Genomic DNA, 7,255 nt, shown 5'->3' on the forward strand with positions numbered 1-7,255 from the left:
ACTGGAGACGTGTCTTCCGTCTATCACAACATGATCGATCTGGTTGGTGGTTTTTCGATCCGGAGACAGCCAGGTAGCTTGATGAATCTTCTTATGCTGGAGTCTAGTACTACATTTGGGGATGTTTCCTCGTGGAGGCTGAATTTACCAACCGCAGTGCCAAAGATACCTTCTTTGCCCACGCTGGCGTTAAAGTCGATTTAAAGCCAAGCACGATTTTGACATCGGGGCGGGGGCAGCTTTCATAAGTGCAAATCAGCGATATGTTGAAGAACCTCGCCTTGATGCGGATTGTGGGTACACGTTCATTCACCGGGGTGAATGATAGTACTCGGCGACGGAGTCTCTCTCTCACCACGAATCCCACACCAAACCTGCGCTCCTTTATATGGCGACTGTAGTAAATGCCACAAGGACCTACTCGTCTCTGTCCTTGTCCCGTCCATCGCATTTCTTGGACGGCGGTGATATCAGCTTTTATTTTTACGAGGACGTCAACCAGCTGGGCAGCGGCACCTTCCCAATTAAGGGACCGGACATTCCAGGTGCATGCCCTCAATTCGTAGTCCTTCTTTCGTTTGCCATGGTCGTCATCAAAAGTGAGGTCTTTCATCCGAGGCTGTTGTTGCGTTTTCATTGGGTTGGTTTTTTTACGTGGCGAGTCCCAAAGCCAGCGCACAACCCTGTGCGGGAATGTTTCGCTTCTCACTTTAGCTCGTCTTCGAACGGATGTTCTTATGCTGCCCAGAGGATACTTGGTCAAGGACCGGAAGTCGTGAGCTGCTTGAGTCATATGTAAAACAATCGTTTCTGGCCACTCCCAAGTGAATGGCTATCAGAAAACTTTCCCCACGTGCGTGAACTTCTACACATGACTCCATCCTCCCCACAGTTCGGGGAGTTCGAACACGGGCCATCCCTCGAGGATTGGAGTATCGCCAAACATCTATTCACGGCGGACTCGATCAGGTGGGCAATGGGATCCGCTGCCAAGGGTATGCGGACGGCATTGTAATTATTGCCAAAGGCAAATATGAGGACACTCTCTTTGACCTAAGCCAAACAGGTCTAAACCTAGCGAAGTGGTGGTTTAGGGAGATTGAACTGAATATCAACCCTCCAAGACGACCGTAGTCCCGTTTAAGAGACGCAGGTCCCTACCCGGTCTTAGGATGACCAACAGTGTCAAATACCTTGGTTTGATGCTAGATTCCACTCTGCGGTGGAAGCAACATGTAAACCTGACCTTGATCAAAGCGACAACAGCTTTAATGGTGTGTAATCGGCTGGCGAAAAAGTCCTGGAGCTGTAAGCCAAGGATCGTTAGGTAGTTGTGCACCATGACAGTGCGACCGATTATCACATACGGGGCGGGGGCCTCGGCCTCAATAGCGTCGCAAATTTCGGTAAAGACCAAACTATTGAAGCTACAGCGGCTAGCCTGTGTTTGCATGACGGGTGCAATGCGCACCTGTCCAATGGCAGCACTGGAGTTTCTGCTTGAACTTACTCAACTTGGTTATCGGTCAGGTAGCCAAACATACACTTCTGCAAATAACGGCAGAGATGTGTGTGGAAAAAGCAAGGTAGTACTCGTACCAGAGGATAGAAAAGACAAGTGGCAATATACCATTGGCCCTCCTCCCGAGGGCTACCAAAATGATTAACTTAAGGAAAAAGTTTAAGGTCACCCTCGGCAGTAAAGACGAGTGCTATCCATACCCATGTCAGAGTTCCCAAGCATTTTCCAGGCAGAAATTTTTACCATAAGCCGGTGTATAGAAATAAACCTTCGTCGTAATGAGCGAATAGCCATTCTTAGCGATAGTCAAGCGGCGCTAAAAGCGATCTCCTCTTACGAGATCAAATCGCTACTATTGCAGGCGTGCAGAGAAAGGCTGAACAGCCTTGCGAAACGAAACCAGGTACACTTAATCTGGGTGCCTGGTAACAGAGGTATAGCTGGTAACGAACTGGCGGACGAGCTCACCCGCTCCGCAGCCTCCACCAAGATGGTAGGACCCGAACCCTTTACGTGGGTGGTTCATCATACTATGACGGAGCTTCTCCGGAAGGAAGAAGGAGTGGGCAGGGAGGAGCATTGGCAAAAAACTCACGGTATGAGACATGCCAAGTTGCTAATGGGAGGACAACTTGAGAGGGTTCAAAGTTGTAATAAATCTCTCCAGGAACAAAATCAGGCTACTAGTCGCATGGTATACCGTCCACTGCAAACTGAATAGACATCTGCACACAATGGGCCTATCCTCTTGCGCTAACTGCCGGTTCTGCGACAGGGAGCCTGAAATCCCGGAGCACCTGCTTATCGACTGCACAGCGATCTATAGAGGCAGGATTAAGGTCATTGGATCGATTTTCCGGATAGGGACCGCATTTGCCTCACTAGCACCCGGTAGTCTATTGGACTTCATTAATGCGCTGGGGCTTACAGTAGTAAATATCGTATCGTTACTGTCTTGAAGTTATACTTATACATATGTTTAGTGTTTTGTTAATATAACTTGTAATAATATGTATATTGGAGTTAAAAATTGCTATTAATAACTTTGAATGTCTATATTAACAGCCCGTAGTTATAAAACTTATTACACACATGTACGGTATTAATTGATATTAACAATTAAATTAATATAAAATACTGAATTTTATTTAAAGAAAGGGGGCTTAGGTGTCAAAAAATCAATTTTCACTTTTTAGTTGATTCGGATGGAAGATGAGATGTTTTTTCACGTGATAGAATCCAAAAAGTCATAACTTCTTTGAAAGTTCCCTAAAAATGTAGAGAAAGAAGGGTAAAAATACGAGGAAATATGATTTTTTTGTAATGAACAAAATACATTGAATTATAAGCTATAAAGACATGATTATACACTAGAAAAACGTATTGTGGGCCAAAAATAATAATGCTGAGTAGTTTATGTATTTTTCTTTGTTGTCGTTTCCTTAAGATCTTTTTACGTGTTGATCCTGAGGAAGATGGACCTGGTTCCTCGTCTGGTTTGAGAACATCTTCGCTAGTTTTTTCCTTCCGTTTCTTCGATGACAAATCTTTCGGCAATGGAGCCACAATATCTACTTTAGATATATCCGAAACTAAGCTGCGAAGATTGTGATAGATGTACCACTGACGTTCTAAAGATAAACCGGCTGGTTGTATAACTTTCGGCATGTCAGGATCGATAGGTTTTAACAGAAGCTTAAAGGACTGTACTTCTTCACCTCCTCCTTTACTTCAACAACAGACAGGTCAATCTTCTGCCTGAGATACACATACTTCGTCTTCATCATAATCCCTCTCTTCATTGTTTTCATAATCCTTTTCATGGAAATATTGTCCGTATACGGCACTGAACTCCTCATTAACACTCATGTTTCATTTCATGCGAAATGCGAAGACGATAATCAACAAAAACACTTACACGAATGTGATAACAGAACATCCGGAAAGAGAGCCGAATGAAAGCAAGACAACAGCAGCTGCGCGGTATTAGAGTAAAGGTCACTTCTTCAGAGTTACTTTTTTAAATGTTCTACACTAGCAACTTACACGATGAACTATAATAATATTCCGACCAAAAACAACACTTATTGGACGTCCTTGAAGCCTCTGGAGAGGAGAACAATTAATGAGATAACGAGAAACTGACGAAACGAGTTGTTTATTTTTAACAGCTGTTTCCCAGAAAACTAGTTTTCGCACGTTAGCTCGCTTTTCGTAGAGCAAGTCACATATTAGAAATAGCAAATGGGTAACAAATATAATAACATATCGAGGTATCATATTTGTATGATTGTTACTGCTAATGGTAATAAACTGCTAACCAAAATAATAATGGAAATATTGTCCGTATACGGCACTGAACACCTCATCAACACTCCTGTTTCATTTCATGCGAAATGCGAAGACGATAATCAACAGAAACACTTACACAAATGTGATAACAGAACATCCGGAAAGAGAGACGAATGAAAACAAGACAACAGCAGCTGAGTGGTATTAGAGTAAACGTCACTTCTTCAGAGTTACTTTTTTAAATGTTCCACACTAGCAACTTACACGATGAAATATAATAATATTCCGACCAAAAACAACACTTACTGGACGTCCTTGAAGCCTCTGGAAAGGAGAACAATTAATGAGATAACGAGAAACTGACGAAACGAGTTGTTTATTTTAACAGCTGTTTCCCAGAAAACTAGTTTTCGCACGTTAGCTCCCTTTTTGTGGACCACAAATATAATAACATATCGAGGTATCATATTTGTATGCTTGTTACTGCTAACAAATGGGTAACGAACACGGTAACCTGTTTATATGTTAATGGTAATAAATTGCTAACCAAAATAATAACAGTAACAGAAATTTGGGTAACAAATACTTTTTGTTATGCTTAACACATAGGTAACCTATGCGATATCAAAAGTATTTGTTACCCTTAACAGACTGTAAAGATATTTGATAACAAATGTTTGTCATAACTTACAACAAGACATGCAATATTTATCATTGGTTAGAGCGAGAAAATTTTTAAAAATCAAACGGCGATGTGTTCCTTTTTTCCCAATGTCCAAACAAAAGTAACATTTGTTTAACGTTTGTAAAAGTGTTGGTCGCAAGTTTGCTATCAGATACCGGCTTGAAGGTTATGAAAAGTATTTACAGAAACTTTTTTCGCCTTAAGCTGTGACAAAAAAAAAAATTGCACCGTATAAATACGCGTGATTAAATACTTATACACCCAGAAAAATATTTGTAAAGCCACAGCCTAATGTTGTTCTTGGAAGCGTTCACAAATCCTGCATTATAAACATATTTCATGATATTTGAATAATTTCATGTTCATGAAATCTTAACGCAGTACGCGGGGAATAACTCAAAGCAAATTGCATTATCTCAAAGTAAATTATTTATGAAGTCAGATGGCACTTATCTGTTCGACCGACTCGGCTATATGTGCGTTAATTTTTGTTGGAAAATTAATTTAATTTGTTTATACATCGTAAACAGTGTCTCGCGGAAAGTCTTAGCCAGACGAAGGGAAAGGAAAAGTTATGGAATATCACGAAGAGAGTTTGTCAAACCAAGAAGGATTTTGTAAGAAACTTTTTACAATTAAGAAACAATTATAGAAAAAATAAGAGGAGTGGTGGGCTTCGAAAAGTAAACATTACAGCATTAAGCGGATTATTATACAGGAAAATTTATGTAAGAGACAAATAAAGCAAAAAGTTTATTTGGAGATAGGAGCACTACGAGTGCAGTAAATACTTACATAATAATTTTTGTCATTGAACGAAGAACACCAATTAGCCAGGTTTCATTCCAGGGAAGAAATCGCTTTTGGGATGATAAGTGAAAAACTCTTATTTTCACTAACGAAAAAACTTTAAATTATATACCACCAAAACATAAATATAAGCGACGAAACTTTGTTGGTGGATCACTCATGTCTGAGACAGAGGGAAAACTCCAGTTTGCTTTTCTATAATATTGTTATAACAAAATGATGGAGTCATGTGTAGAAGTTCACGCAAGTGAGGAAAGTTCTCTGATCGAGATTCACTTGGGAGTGGCCAGAAACGATTCTTTTACATACGACTCAAGAAGCTCACGACTTCCGGTCCTTGACCAAGTATCCTCTGGGTAGCCTAAGGACATCCGTTTGAAGGCGAGCTAAAGTGAGAAGGCGAAACATTCCCTGCATAGGGTTGTGCGCTGGGTTTGGGACCCGCCACGTAAAAAACGCAACAACAGCCTCGGATGAGAGACCCCACTTTTGATGACGACCATGGCAAACGAAAGAAGGACTACGAATTGAGGGCATGCACCTGGAATGTCCGGTCCCTCAATTGGGAAGGTGCCGCTGCCCAGCTGGTTGAAGTCCTCGGCAAATAAAGGCTAGCTCCTTGTGGCGTTTACTACAGTACCCATTTAAAGGAGCGGAAGTTTGGTGTGGGAATCGTGGTGGGAGAACGACTCCGTCGCCGAGTACCATCATTCAGCCCGGTGAATGAACGTCTAGCCACAATCCACATCAAAACGAGGTTCTTGAACATATCGCTGATTTGCGCCCACGCCCCGACGGAAGAGAAGAACGATGTGATTAAAGATGAATTTTATGAGTGCTTGGAAAGCACTTATGAGAGCTGCCCACGCCACGATGTCAAAATCGTGCTTGGCGACTTTAACGTCAGGGTGGGCAAAGAAGGTATCTTTGGCACTACGGTCGGTAAATTCAGCCTCCACGAGGAAACATCACCAAATGGGTTGAGGCTGATGGACTTCGCCGGGGTCCGAAATATGGTTATCTGTAGTACTAGATACCAGCATAAGAAGATATATCAAGCCATCTGTCTGTCTCCGGATTGAAAAACCACCAACCAGATCGATCACGTTGTGATAGATCGAAGACACGTCTCCAGTGTTTTAGATGTGCGTGCGCTCCGAGGTCCTAATATCGACTCGGACCACTACGTTTTTAGAGCCAAGATTCGCACCTGCCTCTGTGCAGCAAAAAACGCACACCATCAAACACAAGGAAGGTTTGACGTCGAGAAGCTGCAATCACAACAGACAGCCGAACGATTTTCTACTCGGCTTGCACTCCTTCTCTCTGAGAGCACTGGTCAACAACTCGGTATAATTGAACTGTGGGACGGCATTTCAAACTCCTTACGTACAGCTGCAACCGAAACCATTGGTTTTCGGAAAGTGCAAAAGAACAGCTGATACGACGAGGAGTGCTGTGTCGCAGCGGAGAGAAAACAGGCTGCCTACCTCGCAACGTTACGATTGATCACAACACGTGCGGGATGGTATTGATACCGAGAGTTGAAGAGGGAAGCGAGACGCATTTGCAGACAGAAAAAGAAAGATGCCGAAATGCGTGAGTACGAAGAGCTGGATAAGCTGACCGACAGGGGTAATACTCGAAAATTATACGAAAAAATGCGGCGGCTTACAGAAGGTTTCAAGACCGGAGCATACTCTTTTAGAACCACCAAAGGTGATCTAGGCACCGATGCCGAGAGCATACTTAAATTATGGAGGAAATACTTCTCCAGCCTGCTGAATGGCAGTGAACGCACAACGCCAGGAGAAGGCGAACCCGATGCCCCAATCGACGACGATGGAGCATACGTTCCATTCCCCGACCAGGAAGATGTTCGAATAGCAATTACCCGCCTGAAGAACAACAAAAAGATGGGGGCCGATGGATTGCCGGCCGAGCTA

Source organism: Bactrocera latifrons, unplaced genomic scaffold, assembly GCF_001853355.1.
Source record: "Bactrocera latifrons isolate USDA-ARS-PBARC rearing strain unplaced genomic scaffold, ASM185335v1 scaffold_232, whole genome shotgun sequence".
Lineage (NCBI taxonomy): Eukaryota > Metazoa > Arthropoda > Insecta > Diptera > Tephritidae > Bactrocera > Bactrocera latifrons.